Source organism: Amblyomma maculatum, chromosome 6, assembly GCF_055883805.1.
Source record: "Amblyomma maculatum isolate TAMU_Amacu chromosome 6, ASM5588380v1, whole genome shotgun sequence".
Classification (NCBI taxonomy): Eukaryota; Metazoa; Arthropoda; class Arachnida; order Ixodida; family Ixodidae; genus Amblyomma; species Amblyomma maculatum.
In genome coordinates, this window is record NC_139349.1 from 14,116,594 (window position 1) to 14,133,008 (window position 16,415).

A 16,415-nucleotide genomic window follows, 5' to 3' on the forward strand; every position below is an offset into this window, starting at 1 on the left:
TTGCGCCGATCTGCGGCCCTCCTCCCCACGACGGCGCTTCCCCACTGCGTCCGTCTCCGGCTGTGCGCTCTGGGCTTTCATCTTCCTCCCGAGGCCAACTGATGGAGGTTGTACTGCGGGCAATATCTTGTCAGACGCAGCATCCTGCGCCCCCTGCCGGCGGCGCTCCTTTGTCTGGCGTTTCTTTCGCTTGTTGTTAAATTCCTTTAAGACCTTTTCCACTGGATAGGTCATGTACAAGACAAGTGTAAAAACATACTGGCAAAGGAGCCGAGATGAAAGCGCAGTTTCTGTCGTTTTCTTTTTTCGTTTTTTTTTTGTTTGTTTATTTTTTCCTCATTCACTGTTCTAAGGAGTTAAACGAGCAGAATTTTCTGCGCTCCCTAGTATCCGTGTGCTGGGCTCCTTTGTTTTGTGCTAGACGGTGGCAATCGTGTTACCGATGCGGAAAACGGCGTTTCCCTCTTTTTCGTCTACTTCGTGCCATTGTTCTTGAACCTGTGGGAAAACATTTTGGGCGGCAAAAGTGTAATTTTAAATCGCGGCTATCGATGTTGCACAAAAAACTCAAACAAACTGAGCGGTGCTCTGAAAGTTCCGTTAAATGAGGATTTCCCAAAACTGCGTCATCCCCCTAAATATCGCGCGTCGAATTTACTGGCTAGCGTGCGCCAACTTGAACACTTCCTGGCACTTAGATGGTCCAAATGATTTGTTATTTCGCCGCGAAGGAAGTATGACAAATAATGCTTTTTTGCAACCCTTGCCGAAAGACTGAACTTTAGCTTGACTTTTATAAAATGCCCGATACCATTTATGGCTTCATGTTACATTCACGTCCCACTGACCGCAAAGCGAAATGTCTACGAAACACACTGAGGACAGTATCTTGAACCTGAGAGCAGGTCTACGACTTGCAGCTAAGGTTTGTCTACACATTGGCGACCAAAGCACGCTAGAACGTACGAAGCAAAACTGTGTACGGCTGGTGACCTTGACCGAACACGTCAAGGTCGCCAGCCGTTGAGCAGGCTATTGTAGCACACTCAGTTAACGAAAGCAGCGCGAGAAGGCCGGTTGAAGCGGATGTAAGAATGCATAATCGCTGCTTTCAAACAGTGAAAGTCTGTTAAAGGACAGCGAAAGTTATCCGTTGTGTTAACTGATGTGTCCTGCAGAGTTGTTTTTTCTCTTTTTGAAACGTTGCCCCAAATAGACGCTCACATAATTTTAGCAGGCCATAGCAGGTAGATCAGCGCAACGACATAAGGCCTAGACGAGAGGAGACAAACGGCGCGTAGGCCTCGTGCCGTTCCGCAGATTCACCTGAAACTATGCCTGACCGACTAGCCTCCAGTTCGTGGTATACAGAATACGAGGTCTGTTAGAAAAAACATTCGACTTTTTATTTTAATGTTTGAACCCCTGATGAATATGAAACAAGCGCGTCTATATCAGTCGACATTGAACCTTCGTGCACATGCGCGAATTTTTTACCGCCTACATCAGTCGCTGGGACGCAGCGTTTGAATGAGGTAGTGATCAGTGCTCTCGTCGGTTTTTTATTGCAAGGTGAATTGCGGAGCGACTGGAGCAGCGCTATTGCATCATATTTTGCCAGAAGCTGGGCGACAGCCAAGGGAAAACCATTCGGAATATTCAGACGGCTTTCGGTGACGATGCTATGAGCATCACAAAGATTAAGCGGTGCTAAAAACGGCTTAAAGTCGGCCGCACATCGGTAGAGAGCGAGCCACGCTCCGGTCGGCCATCAACATGCCGAAATAACCAGGTCATTGCCGAAGTGACGCGGGACCGTCGTGCGACTATCCGAGAAATTTTGAGAGAGGTGGGCATTTACACTTTTTCTGCACATTCCATTATCACCGAAGATTTGGCCATGAAGAGGGGTGAGGCGAAATTCGTGCCGAAGCTGCTCACGGTGGAGCAAAGCAACTTCGTACTGAAGTCTCACAGGGCATGCTGGATTCCACAAACAGTGACATCGACTTCATGAGCACCATAGTCACTAGTGACCAGTCTTGGGTGTATGGGTACGACCCTGAAACCAAATCCCAGTCGTCAAAGCGGAAGCATTCCACGCCACCGAGACTGAAGAAGGCCCGCCAAGTGCGTAGCAACGTCACATTGATGCTGACTGCTTTCTTTGACTCCCGCGGTGTGTACACCACGAGTACGCACCGCAGGGTCAAAAAAATACCAAGGAACACTACAGGGATGTCCTCCGCCGTCACGCGATGCTGTGCGGAGCAACAGACGGGAGTTGTGGCAAAGAGGAAATTGGCGCATCCATCACGACAAGGCTCCTGCACATTCCTCACACTTGATTCAGACTTTTTTTTTGACGAAAAACCAGACTTTTGTAGTTAAACAGGCTCTTTACTCTCCTGATATGGACCCTAAGACTTCTGGCTGTTTCCCAAAACCAAGAGGACATTGAAAGGAGCGCGATTTCAGACAAGAGAGCTCGTATGGCTGCAACGACAGCAGAGCTAAACTTCATTCCGAAAGAGGCCTTTTCAGAATGCTTCTAATAATGGCAGCACCGCTAGGAGAAATGTGTGGAGCCCCAAGGAGACTAATTTCAGGGTGGTTAGGTTTGCAACGCTCCAGTTATGCCAGCTTTTTTTTTTTATTCAACCAAATGTCAGATACTTTTCTAACAGACCTCGTAGTGTGCTGTCAATAAGTTTTACAATGAATACAAAGTTATGGTACAGTGCGACATGGTACGGCATAGTACAGAGCAATACAGTACAATGCAATATGGTGCGGTGCGGTATGGGAATGTATAAGCATTTATTTTCTTTTTGACCAGCTTGCTTGTGCGCCGGTGGTGCAATCGCTGACAACACAAACCGATTCCTCCGCGCGCCGCGTCGTCACCTGACGATCGGCCTTAACCGCGGTTGGCCTGCATGGCGCATCAAAACATTGTCAAGCCACTAACAGCGGTTACCCTAATCGAGTCTTTATACCTCAGCATTTTTAAACGAGAGAAACTTATTTCGGTATAAAGAATGCGTCTACGGAGCTCAGACTTCGGAAGCATATTAATGAGGTCCGGTGTCATCTACAGCGATACAAAGCTGAAATATATTGGGCGACCATGTCATGACCTCTATTAGATGCACTGGCACCGTGCAATACAAGGAGAGCTCAAGCAGAGTATTGGTGATTTGCAGATTTTTACCGGCCTTAGGAATGCCGTGAACTACAAATTGTCCCGCGGAGTGAGACTCCACTAATTTGTAGTAACTGAAATGTCACGGCTTGCACTGAAATTATACATTATATGCATGACATTTTCGTTTTTCGTGTCCACCCTCATGCAGCCGTGGCGATCGGTATTAACATCTGCGAAATACGACAGAGCAGCAGAAGGTTAAAGCCTTTGAGCTTCCGAAGTGGGTAATTCAGGCTATAGGCGCAAACGTAGCTACCTTGATTGATTTCCGAACTCCTGCAATGTGATTTAAACTGCGAATAAGGTTGCGTGCTCAGTGATATAGTTACACAGCATTTTTGGCAATGCTTATCAAGGAAAAAGAAAAAAAGATAACACAAGGAGAGGTCGAGAAGTTAATTAGAAGAATCGACGAGAAAACTGGTTTGCCGTCCTGAAAAGCGTCAAAGAAAAATGTTGTTAAGAGCATTACACTACAGTGAAATTAAAGCCTATCGTGCATACCTGCCACTTTCAAGAAACGTTGCAGTACTTGGCAGGACTCCATCGCCGATGATTTCCGAAAACCACTTTCTGCGAATCGCTTTCAGGGCTTGTGTTATGATGCTGTGCTAAGTATTATACCAAAAGATAGGAATAGTAAGAGTGGATAATTTCCTCAGCGCGCTTTCATTCAGTGTTGTATTTCAAATGGCAATGCGTATTTAGCTGGTCCGTTCAGTTCACGGCACTTACGTGTTTGTCCCTTATATCCCAAAATTGGCCAGACGTACAAGCTGTTGTAGAAAAACGAATTTCAAAGACGCCTCGCGGGGCGCGAAGCGCTATTCTAGCAGGATTACTACCTCGGGGCGCTAAGCACGTAGACATGAGATTCTCAAACGTAAACTGATGTCACAAAAAAAAAAAAAAAAAAAAAAAAACGGGCACCAAGCGTTTCGCCTCCATCTGAACTCTGTAGCCGCGTCCTGGAGCGACGTCATCGTATGTGGCTCGATCAGTGGATGTCATTCTGCATAATCGGCGTAGCGTGATATCATGGGCCCATGCATCAGTTCCTTCATTATTACCGGTCAGCATTGCTCCCAGGCAAGTTGGGATGCGTGATGTCACAGGCTGTTGTGCGTGCTGTGTTGTCATGACGTCAGTGAACTCTAACCGATCATCATGAAGCACTGTATCTGATTACGCCGGCGACATCAATGTGGCGGAACCCGAAAAGCGTTCTTAACCGCAGATCACTGCAATATGCAGGTACAGAATACCAGGTGGTCCCAAGATCACCTAGAGTGCAGTCTCGTGTAATGGCGTGGTTTAGGGCCAGTGAAAGATCGCACCGATTCTCCAAAATAGCGAAGTTCGAGCGACGCGAAAAATTCAAGCGTGGACCCAGAGGCAATGAGAATAAAAAATGAAAAGCGAGTAGTCAAAAGAGCAAAACAAAAAAAGATCGCTAAACTAGAAAAGCGAGAGCATCGAGCGGACTTCGGGAAATCGCGCATATAGGAAATAACAATTCAAGGAACAACTTGTTCAGTCCGACAGTTTCGCTCTCAAACATCTTCCGTCTGCTCGGACACGAATACGCCCATTTGTTTATTTCTTCGAACTGTCGAGCGACGGATAGCTGCAGTACTTCGCCTTCTCTCCTTACTGCTTCTGAAAGAGCCATAATCAGGCACCAAGAAGAGCAGCAGCGCCCGCGCGCTCGCGCAGCGTTTCTCGCGGCCCGGCCCACTAAATTATTTCCGGCCTGTAGCTCCGAGCGTGTGCGCGGTCCGAGCGCCGTCGTCGGCCGCGTTCCGGCAAGACGCCGGTTTTTGCGATCAATCTTCCTTGCCCGGGGCCATTCGTCATGGCACCAGCCCAGAGTCGGCCATAGATCAGACGTTCTACGCGCCTATCGGACGCGCGCACGCGTCGCATCTGATCAACTCCCCCTCGCCCGTGCAAACGCGATGGGAGAGGGAGCGCAGCGCCTGGCCCGCAAATCAAACTCTTTTTGGCTCGCCCCATCGCTGCGCGAGCATCGATTTTCACTAAAAAGCGGGCCGCGGCCAGTTTTGCACGCTTGCGTCCACAATTCGACCGCCGGCGAGATGGGAGCCAGCTGGCCATAACTCAGTGCGCGGCCGATGCGCCTTATCGGCCGCCACTCGGGGCGCCCCGCCAGAGACCGCATCCACCGCCGACGCGATCGACGTCTCCGCCGCTGCGCTTGGCACAGCTGGGCGCACCCGTGTGCGCCCGATGCGCGCGCGTGCATTAAGAAATAGCGCCTGAGCGCTGCCCGCTTCCGGTCCATTCCATTTCCGGTTTCACGGCTCATTCAGTCAGTGCTACCGAATCCTCGCCGTCTGTGCACAAGACCACAGCGGCTGCGCTATCGACGCTGTGTGGGCCCCGCCGTTGGGACCGGAAGACAGTTCGCTCATTATTGCGAGATTAATAGGTTCGGGTGGCCCGCGGCGCTCCTTGACAATGAGTGGGACTGCGGTCGTCCACAACGGCGCCCGCGCGCACCGTCTCTCTCCGACGCCTTTCTATCGTCTAGCTCACCAAGCGAGAGAAATGGCCTGCTAAAGCCGGTTGCAGGAACGGGGTACGCTTGGCAGTGCGGAGAGATTTACAGGAATCGGAATGCATACGCTGTCGTGCTTGTCCCGAAAACTATGCGGCGTTCTCCTGTGGGTTTTCTGTGCCTCTCGGTTTTCAAAATAGGAACTTTGGAGAGAAACAAACGTTCACGCTGGCAAGAATGGTATGCTTACTTTTACATAACTTGAATATTGAATGTATACCTGGCTTCATAAAAAAAAAAATAATTTCGAACATTTTGACGCTGTAGCGTTAAAGGGCATGTTATGATCTCGGCAAACACTCTGGGGCGAGAGGGACCCTCGACCACATAATTTGGGAGTGCCCACAATCTCCAGGGATAGGACAAAATATTACAAGTAGAGAAGCCTGGGATACCCTGCTGCGAAGCGCGGACCCTGCGATCCAGCACCGCACCGTCCATCTGGCGGAAGAGGCCGCAACAAGCCAAGGGCTACCTGCCAGCCTCTAATCCGCGGGCGCACGACTCCCCGTTTCCGATGGAATTAAAAGTTGTACAACCAACCAACCAATCTTCGATGGTTTGGGCGCCTTAAACACGTGATGTCAAGAAATTTGGAGGAGGTGCCAACTATAGGTTGCTCATTTAAGGTAGGAAGGTGAGACAAGGATCAATCTTACGGCAGTCTTGGGTGCCGAGGCAGACTACTGCTTGTTTGCGCAGTCATGTTTATATGGCCAATTGGTTGAAGCGGGGCTTTATTTTTCGGTTGCCCGGCTACGCTATCGCGAGTTCCCCTTAAATTATCCCCAATAAGTTTCAACAAAGCGTTAAAAGTCCCGTTCACCGAACATCTGTCGTTGGCGCCAGCGTTGGCGTTGTCAGCAAAAAGAAAAAAAAATGCACGACCATAGCGCTGGCAGGCGGTAGCTGGCAACTAACATGGCAGCGCATTGGCCGGGGCGTATGGTTGTCTGACGTTGCATTTGGCAGGAGCTGCCAACTCGGGCGTCTCATTTCATATATGGGAAGATGATATCAGAATAAGCCTGCCACGACCCTTCCATTCATGTTAACCATAGGGCACGCAGGCACTTTCATACAGCTTGGTTAAAGCGGGGCTTTATATGTGGGCTGGTGGCGTGCGCTGTCGCATCATACGTTTTAAGGGGGATCTTAGCTGGTGGCGTGCGCTATCGCATCATACGTTTTAAGGGGGATCTTAGCTGGTGGCGTGCGCTATCGCATCATACGTTTTTAGGGGGATCTTAGTGTCTTCTCCCATGACTTTTCTCCCATGCCCTCACTTCACTTGCGCGAACAGCCATGCGACGCTTGTTGTCTTAGTGATGTGGACGAACCGTTTGCAGAGAATAATTAACGGCACCCGAGGGAATTTGTGAAGACGTGCGCTACTACTACAATATCAAAATCTTTCGCCAGTAGATCAACAACCTGTGCTCGTGCCAAGAAAAGCTTCGCGAAGTGCCGTGTGTTGCGCATGGCCACGTGAGCGCAAAGCAGCCTCTAACTCAGATGCATTACGTCGGAGTTGCAGGGCGCTTTATTTGTCTGCGCGACGGATCTTAACCTCTCCTTGAATCCAGATTATGCATACTGATTCCACATTTGCATTGGTTTATTGGTTTTGGTTTATTACTTAGGTTTATTGGTTTTGGTGGTTTTGTCTGCTTAGAAGCCGCACATGCTGAGATAAGGTTAATTCAAAACGTAATGTATTTTCGCTGCAGCTATTGCAGAAAATTTACTATTTCTGTCTCAAGCATCTGTCACTGGAAGTTGCTATGACACCTTCCTGAGCTGTGAAGAATTCGTGAGTGGTGAGCTTGCCCTTCGAGTTGGCGACGGTACATGGGGCTTAATGTTTCGTTGACGGAAGCACTCAGAAAATAGAAGGTACTAGAAATGTAGGAAAGGCTGTTTTTGCTACATTCTCTTGACTATTTCTACCTTATTACATGGTTACTACCTCAGAAGCAGCGGATGTAGTAAATAATGTAGGTAATACGCTTAGGAAGCACCCGTTGCTACCTTAGAAACAAAATGTCCGATAGCAAGCCTTATTCCTTCGAGTATTCGACGACAACCTTGACTTATCTGTGTTCAGGGTGTCGGACGTTGACTTTGTAGTATGTCGTAGTACGCCCGATCCTTGATACCCCCCCCCCCTCCCCCCCCCCTACAAAAAAAAGTATGACGTCTTAGGATCGGGCAGGTCACGCCACGGGTCCGTGGAAACCAATCCAGCCGTTTAGAAAAGAGCGATCAAGCCACACACTGAATTGGCCGTGGGGAGGAGCCCAGTCTTGTTAGCACCATACGCCAGGGAGCCGTGCTAGTGGCAGGCCGCAGGATAGTTTATCCATTTCCCCTTCGAGGATCTCAGACACATTATCACTTTCCTGTGAGTGAGTCAATAAAAATACAGCGCTGATCAAGGTTTCATCAAAATTCTGGTTACGAGACTCAGTAAGCCAATGGACGTTTGAATCACTCCAGTAGTGCGCGTTGTGAAGGTTTACCTGCAAAAACCTCGAGAGATTTACCTCCTTAGTCCAAATAACCTTGATTAACATGCAGTTTGAAAAGTCGAGATGGTTTTGCATGTTTTGATGTTCAAGCTCTTGATGTGCAGATACCATAGACATGGTAAGGCTGGAGGCCTGCGCTCTTCAGCGACCTCCATGCCGTCGATGCCGGCAACTATTAGTTTCTGCGCTTACATTTCACACGTTTGCATGAGGACGGTAATCGATGATAGAAAGCATATTCGCTCGAACTGCTTGAATTGCAGATCTCGGTCTATGGCGCTTTGTGGTGAAGCTTCTGGTCTGCCTGAGGCTATGGTAGTGTCGAACATGTAATGGTCGATGAGCTTCATTTTGTTCCGGGATGCCAGTTATGAAATATCGTAGCTGATCGCCTCCGGTCGCCGCCCGCTGCACCTAAGGCTAACGTAACACCGTGCCTGCTTTTTATTGCGATAGCAATACTGCGCCAGGTTTCGAGCCATCGCGTGGTCCCGGCGGAGGAGGCCACGCTGGATCTTGAACGACTGAGAAGAAGACCGGTAACTTACGCTCTCGTGTCATACTCTCAAAGGATGAGCTTAAGTGTCCCCAATAATGTAGCACCTTACACTGATAGGGCGTGATAAGGGATTAACTTGGCAGTCAAAAAGAAGCTTCGGCTGTTGCTAGGGTTAACCAGAGTTAAACCACAACTAATTTTTTCTCCATTCGAGAAACGCATTCTTTTCGCCCCTATAGCACTCGAGATTAGTCGAGACATCGGATGAAGTCTGCACTTGCTACTTAGCTGCACTCTGATTGAAGGGAGAAAAAAAGCGGAGGATGCCTTAAAGAACCAGACGAACTATCTCCCTTTCTTGAATTATTTATGCAACCACCTAGTTAAAATGTCATTACGGTTGGCTGTCCGTGGCCTGTCTGTCGCTTATCAGAGACGCAGCGCGGCCTTTCTGCGCGCTGCCGTGAAAAGTACTGACGCACAATCATATATCAGCTTAGCACGAGCACGTTCCTTTTGCTCGATGCGCTGTTGAGAGCGCTGCAATATGATAGCTCATGAGCGCAGCCACGTGGTGTCTCCACAATTCGCGGGCTTTCTTTAGATGCCGCGAAAAAGGACACCGTAGGAGATACGATGCCACAATAAACTAGATCTGTTGTTAATAAGCTCCCTCTACAACCTACCTTGAAGCTGTTACCACTGTAATAAATATATAAAAATTTGCATAATTTATCTTAGTTAACTACTTAGGCGGAATAAAAAGCGTATTTTGAGGAGCACATCATGATTTCAAACAATGTATCATTGGTTTCAGCGGGCTGCAGATTACTGCATTTTTTAAAATCTCTGGTTCAAGTTACTTCACGCATCTTGTATATTAGGCTCGTGCATAGTATTACACACGGAAATAGCGCGCACTTAGGGGTCCTCCTACCATTCGTGCGCGCAGCGTCGTTGCACAGAACTCTTTTAAGCTCTGCCAAGGCAACCTGTCTGCAGCGCATTCAAGGCTAGAAAGCGTGGAACAGTCCCTTCATCGTCGAAAGACTGCAAGCGATATCCCGCTGATACGCTCGCCGCGGCTTGGACCGTGGCGAGCTCCGGTCTAGCCGCCGACTTCATTCAATCCTGCCCCGCTCCGAGTGTTTGCGCAAGCTGCTCGTTGGCGCGGTGAAATCAATGACGCATTACGAAATCGAATCCGGCGGCCCGGCTTTGGCGGTTGGGTTCTCCCTCAGGAGAGCGCTAGCGTGCTCTGCCGAGCCGTTTCTTTGAAAGTCACGCGTGCTCGACGCAGCCGCGCTGTGCCAGATGGACGCGGTCCGAAAGCGCAGCGGCGACCAAGGCGAAATAGACCCAAGCGGTCGAAGTCGCCATGTAGGACGCGCTGAACATGCGCAGGCATGACCTAACGGAACGAGTTTTCTTCGACACCATTGAGTACAGCGGTTGTAAACTTGGAGAGGTGGGGACTGTTAGCCATCTCAGCTATAGTAACGCTTCGACGATAGCCGCAAGAAATATTTAGGGTGAATATGCTTTGGGTCATGCAGCTTCAAATTAAGTACTACTTGGGCACGCGTCTATATTTTGTGTATCAGTAACACCTATTCCATGTTTTCATGTCGCGGGAGTAGCACGAGGGTTGGCGACAAATCTTTATTAGGACTGCTCTCATTATGGGCACAGAAAAAAATATCTCATTGGATTCTTTGTCTAGACGTTTTCTTTTATACCTGCAAATCAGTATTATTTGCTTTCTCCCTCCCACTAAACCTACACTGAATAGAAGGTTCGACTCAACGCCTGATTAGACTAGGCGCTTGAAAATATGGCATGTTTTCGAGGGTCTCGAAGAAGATAAAAAAAAGGGCCGCTCCGCATGCTGTGTGGCTATCGCTGGCGGGATTGAAGGGCGAATGGAGAACCAAAGCCAATGGACAAGACAAAGTCAATCGGCCGACCCGATGGCGGGCTTGCGAAAGGAGTCCGGGCGCCAGAATAAGCGCTCATTGCGCGGCTCTGTCGGCATCGCTCGCTCGCCCAAGCACCGATGGCCGGCAACGCCTTGAAAGCGCCGCCGGCGCCAGCCGCCTGGAACAAAAGGCAGCACCTCTTCTCCCGTCCTCCGCACCCTGCCCCATCTACCCCCATCTACCCCCATCCAACCCTCCCTCCCTCCCTACCTCTTTCTCAGCAATCTGCACTTGCCGCGAGACCAGCCAGCAGCTTTGCTCGCCTTCCTTTTCTCTTCTAGCGATTCATCAGGCTGACAATCGTGCGTACACGAAAGCGCATTCGAACCGAGTCCGGAGGCGGCAATCCTTTGGTAAAGGGTGATAAAGGGAGAGAGGACGCAGACTCCTCCACGCACCCGGCACAAAGAGCGAGTCGAGCGAGAAGGAGTCAGAAAAGGAGCCCCAAAGCTGAATGTCGAACTGTGGCCGGTTCACCTCCTCCCCATTCTCTATTCTGTCATTTCTCGCGGCTTTTCTCATTGTTTTGTTTTTCATTTCCATTTATATTTTCCCAAAATCAGCGGGAACTTGCTGCTATTGATGGCCGCCGCCCGGAGTCCTTTGCGCCCATGCCACTGTCGCCGTCCGCATGCGGGTGTTCAAAGGGGCTTCACTGCCATAGGAACATCAAACACTAGCCCGTCGTCGCACGCGCTGCTCCCGTGGGGAGGAAAAAGAGGAGAGGACGGGAAGGCAGTGACAGCCATTGACAGCGCGTACGAGAAAGCGTCGAACGCATTTAATTAGTCTTCGCTGGTTCTCTGGCGGCGTTGCGTCGAAACCCAGGGCATTGATTTTTTTCTTAATTTCTTGTCGAATGAAGCCAGAGTCAGTCTGCTCGCAAGCTCCTTCTCCCACTTTCGTTTTTTTTTTCTTCATTCCCTTGCGGTCTTGCAGTCAGCACTTTCGCCGCATCTGACGCTGTTAATAGGAAACGCGTGTGCCACTTTCGAAGGCAATAAAACTGTCGCTTCTAAGCAACGCCTTTCGCGGAAAACGATTTCCTTGGCGGCGTTCCTCTTTTCTTCTCCTAATGGACTCCTTTCAAAAAGCGACTCGCTTTGCTCCCGCAACTTTCTTTGCTCGTTACGTCGGCGGAGCTCGTACTGAATTAGACACGACTCCGATGCTAGTACGTGGTGGTAGCAGTCGACCTTTTCCTTAGGGTTTCGTGTCGTTTGCCTTATCCGCAGGCAAAGTATCTGGGTACAGCGTGCTGAATTTTTCCTGCACGAGAAAAATCTTCGGTGCTACTGGTATGTCTGGCACAAAGCCACAACGCAGAGATTAACTGTGTACCAAGCGGCTACAAGGGTTTATACATTGTACTTGCATGGCGTGATTCTTTGCTGAGAATCACACTTTTTTCTTCACATTTTTTATTCAAAACCTAAGCAATGCCTGACACAGCCGACGCTCTTAAGCCGCGTTCAGACTACGTGCGCATCCGTCGTAAGTATCGTATTTATCGCAGTGCGCATAGTGGCTGGAACTCCCGTTTACGTAGCTTGCGACCGCGCATGTTCACACTGGGCCGTTCGGTAAGATGCGCTCTTTACGACCGGCCAATCAGCGCTCTCAACATGGCGCCGATTAGCAAGCGGCTGATAGCGGAGGTCTGGGCTCTTTAAGCTCAAAATGAGATGTGAAAGAAAAGACTGGACACACAAATAAAATACGAAAAAGAACAATGGGTATATTAACAATTAACAACTCGATTATAAATACACTTCGTTTCACACACGCACGTTCGCACACAGTTTTCAAACGTCCGCTCACCGTGCTGACGCACCGCTCACTCCTTCGCACATTTCTTCACGCGCCCGTTCTCATTGTCGACGTATCGCGCACTCCTGCTCCGTGTCCCGTGATCGCACTCTCTCGCAACAAACCAGGCGTACGGTCCGCCTGCATCCCTGCTTGCGATTTTACCAGTGCCCCGGAGCGATCTTGGAGACGGGCCGGGGCGGTGACTCAAAGGCCGTACTACTGACTCCAAACAATGAGCCGGGGCGCGCGGCAGACACGGAAACGTCCGCGGAACCTCGTCCCCCCTCAGAAAATGCTGTTTTCTTTTTCTCTTTTACGGTGAGCTTCTTTCAAACTTCGACGAGTCCGCACCAGCTCCGTTCTGCGGCCCGACCGCAACGTCGCCCCGCATCGGCCTTTCGCTGCCGGCCAACTGTTTCCTCACTTGAAAACGGAGTCGATGGGCTGCGAGAATGCACGGGGATGAAGCAGGCATCCCCCGCCTCCATAACCTCACTTTACTAAACTAGAGAAAGCATTTGCTTGTTGAGAGCTTGTTCGCACATGAAAAAACGGATTGATAAACCACTTACTACTTTGACTCAGCGCACTGGCAATTTGCAGCCAGGCATCGTTTTGCACTTCTCTCTGTGCGATTTCAGCTACTCGTAGTAGAGCCGGCCTCTGCCGAACTTTTTTTATGAGAGGCTGCTAATTCCACAGCGAAGATTCCGCACTGCACATGATCAAGCTGCGGACAGACACAATCACCGACACAGACACAATCACCGACACAACACCAATAACAACGGCGAGCCGAGACACTGCAGCAGAGTAGGAGTGTTGGATGATGTCGCCTACTAGTGGCTTGCGCGCGAAATCTGGGAGGACCGGAAGCCCCGTGACCGGAAAGAAAAAACCGAAACGGCTGTGCGCATTGGTCGCGCGTAACAGACGTATCTGTACTAGTCGTAAAAGTCGCGGGTCCTCCGACATTTACGCCCACGCTGGCTGCGTACGTTGCGCATTTTACGTTCAATACGACAGCAGTCTGAACAGACACGTTACGTTTTTTGCGCTTACGCTTACGATCCTTACGAACGATACGTGCGTTGCGCACGTAGTCTGAACGCGGCTTAGACCTCCAGTCTTGGCACTCATTCTGCTGGATTAGTTCTGGAGGTCCAAAACCCAAGACGTGGTTGTCTAGTATATGAATGCTGTGCTCGACGAAAAAAAAAAATGCCCTAATAACTGTCAGCGCTGGAAAAAATTAAATCAAGACTTGAAAATGGAGGAGTTAGAAGCGATTCCAAACATAGCGTCTCCAGCTCGAAGAAGAATATGCTTTATTTCCGTTTGCTCGCCTAATCTCAAGTCCACGTACAGGTGTTTCCATGTCTTTTTGTAGAACATGCACTAGCGTTACACTCTTCCTCTTGGCAAAGGTCCTGAGAGTTATAAACAACGCACAACCAAAGTCCCACCTATAGGCTTTGTTCAACTAAGCTGTTACCTAAACACTGTTTTGGTGAACAGCCGCAATATCCTCGCCCCTTCTAATGAAAGTATTCGTATCGGACACCCATAGATATCAGACTGTGTCCTCACGCTGCTGATATCAGCTTTTCGCTTGACGTTGGTGCGAGATCACACTTTTTGTAGTTATATTTTGGTCACGATGCAATAGACCCCGCAGACCTGGACGGCGCGGTAACCTCTGTGTGGAGAGCCCTAGCCGGTCGTCACTCCGTATTTATGGCACCTCCTGCGGTGATCGGACCACGTCGTCCGTGTCACTGCTTCAGGTGCTTCGGAAGCCCATCTGGAGACGGGCATTCGGGGACAGTGGTGCCTTCGCCGATGGAAGGAAGGGCATGGCCGTCTAACAACAGAAATCTTGGCCGCGAGCATCCGCTGGTGTCCCCCGAGGGAAGACGCCTCGCTCCTTCCCAGCGCGCCGAGAAAAAAGAGGATGGACGCTGATGGGGAGCGCGTCTAATGGACGGGAAAAAGCTTTCCTCCCTGGCCTTCCTTACCACCTTTGCGTCCACTCTTTCTTCACCAGGCCGGACCACGCCAGCGCCCTCGTTTTCCTGCAGGCCGCCTCGTGCGCGCGAGACAGTCGCTGGTGCACGCTCCGCAGTCGACGACGAATTATTCATGGCCGAATCTGCGCTGTCGCACTCTGCCGCGCGGTTCGTTTGCACCCCCCCCCCCCCGCCCGCCCGCCCGCATACACACACACACACCCGCACACACACCTCCCCCAGCAATTTTTCTTCGCCGAGCTCGGCTCCCTAGGCTGTGGTCTACGCAACTACGACGCTTGCACCAAGGCTCGCAGCGAGCACGTTCGTGCGTGCGCGCTGAATAAATGCGCGTAACTACCGAACGACACTGAAACTCCACCACGCTCGGCAGAACGTAATACCACGTCTGCCCACGGGAGCCGACTGCGCGCTTTTCTGCCGACCGCTTCATTTGCTCAAGGCGTGGTGCCTTAACAATGCGATTAGCTAACGTCGTGGTTATATTTGGTTGCCGCATAGACATTGAATAAGTATGTTCGCGGGCCATTGTCTCCCCCAAAACACAGCTTAAGTAATGACTTGTGGTGCGTCGTTCCCGAATATGAGGATTGAAAATAAAGTCTTTGTTACACAGTTTGGGAACACTAATCTTTCTTCAGGGTGGGGCCAAACTTTGCAGCTATTAAAACATATAGTTCGTTAAATAAGAATGCCATTAGAACGTTTGTTGCGCCAGATATTTCTGCGCAAAGTATGTTGAGAATGAAATTTTGTCCTTTCGTGACAGGAAACCTTTTGCTTAATTTTCGTTGTTTGATGTATCAGAAGTTGCAAAACACGAACATAAGAGAAAAAGCAGTGCGTGAATATCTTTCTACATGTTCTGTGAAAAATACACTCTAACATTCCAACGAATGCCAAGCATTTTGGTGAGCGAGCAGCCGTAATATTCTGTGACTTCTGATGAAAGTATTGGTATCGCTCAGATATTGCGCAGTTGTGTGATGTCCAGCCAGTACTAGCAATTTCTTCTATGTCAATAACTGAAAAACGCTGCAAAATGAAGGAAAAACAATTATTGAGTAAAAACTGCTTGTAATCTCCGATCCGCCGAGTTGGTTTCAAGCCGTCAATTTAGTCATCGGGCAGTTCAAAATACCGCGATATGAACCATATGCTAATTGTTGTTAGTAGGTAACAAATAATCTGATTATTCAATATTGATTAATCTGAATAATAAAATATTGATGGCGGCAACAAAATGCTGGCATTTTGTTTTCATCGTGATAAAATATGACAGCATAATGCTCAGATTACGAATAATGTCTAATGCTAGGTGAAACCCCATAGAACTCGCCGCATCTGCCAAAAGTTCTTACGGGCAGCTTTATCAACAGCTAACAAGCTTACGCGTAACATTTCCCTTCGCACAATGTCTGATTGTAATATGATTTTATTATCCACTCCGCCTTTACGACACAGTTGAAAGTACGTGTCACCTCTAAAGGTTTTTTTTTTTTTTCTCTCTCTTATTTCATTTCTGAAAATTGCGTTCTTCCTCGTGTTCTTGCTCGTAATTAACCATTTTTCCTGTGGTCTCGCCTTTCACTCAGTATCGCAGCCGCCTAACAGCCTGCAGTATTATGAAAGAGGCTAAACAAGGAGATAGGTGAGCCTCTTAGGTGCGTTAAACCACGTTGCAGTCATAGCAGGATAGTTTCGGAGCAAATTTCGAGCTCTTGTGTTGTCGGACTGTTCGTAGCGGCGCCTTGCGCTTGCGGTGCTGTTACACA

At 49.4% G+C, this 16,415-nt stretch overlaps 1 protein-coding gene and 1 pseudogene across 3 annotated transcripts in view; both read left to right on the forward strand.

Annotated features, from left to right (window-relative positions):
- bru3 (CUGBP Elav-like family member bruno 3) overlaps positions 1-16,415 on the forward strand; it is a 609,833-nt gene that overhangs the window by 98,772 nt on the left and 494,646 nt on the right. The gene's annotated exons all lie outside the window — the stretch shown is intronic.
- LOC146185125 (histone-lysine N-methyltransferase SETMAR-like) lies at positions 1,577-14,478 on the forward strand (annotated as a pseudogene).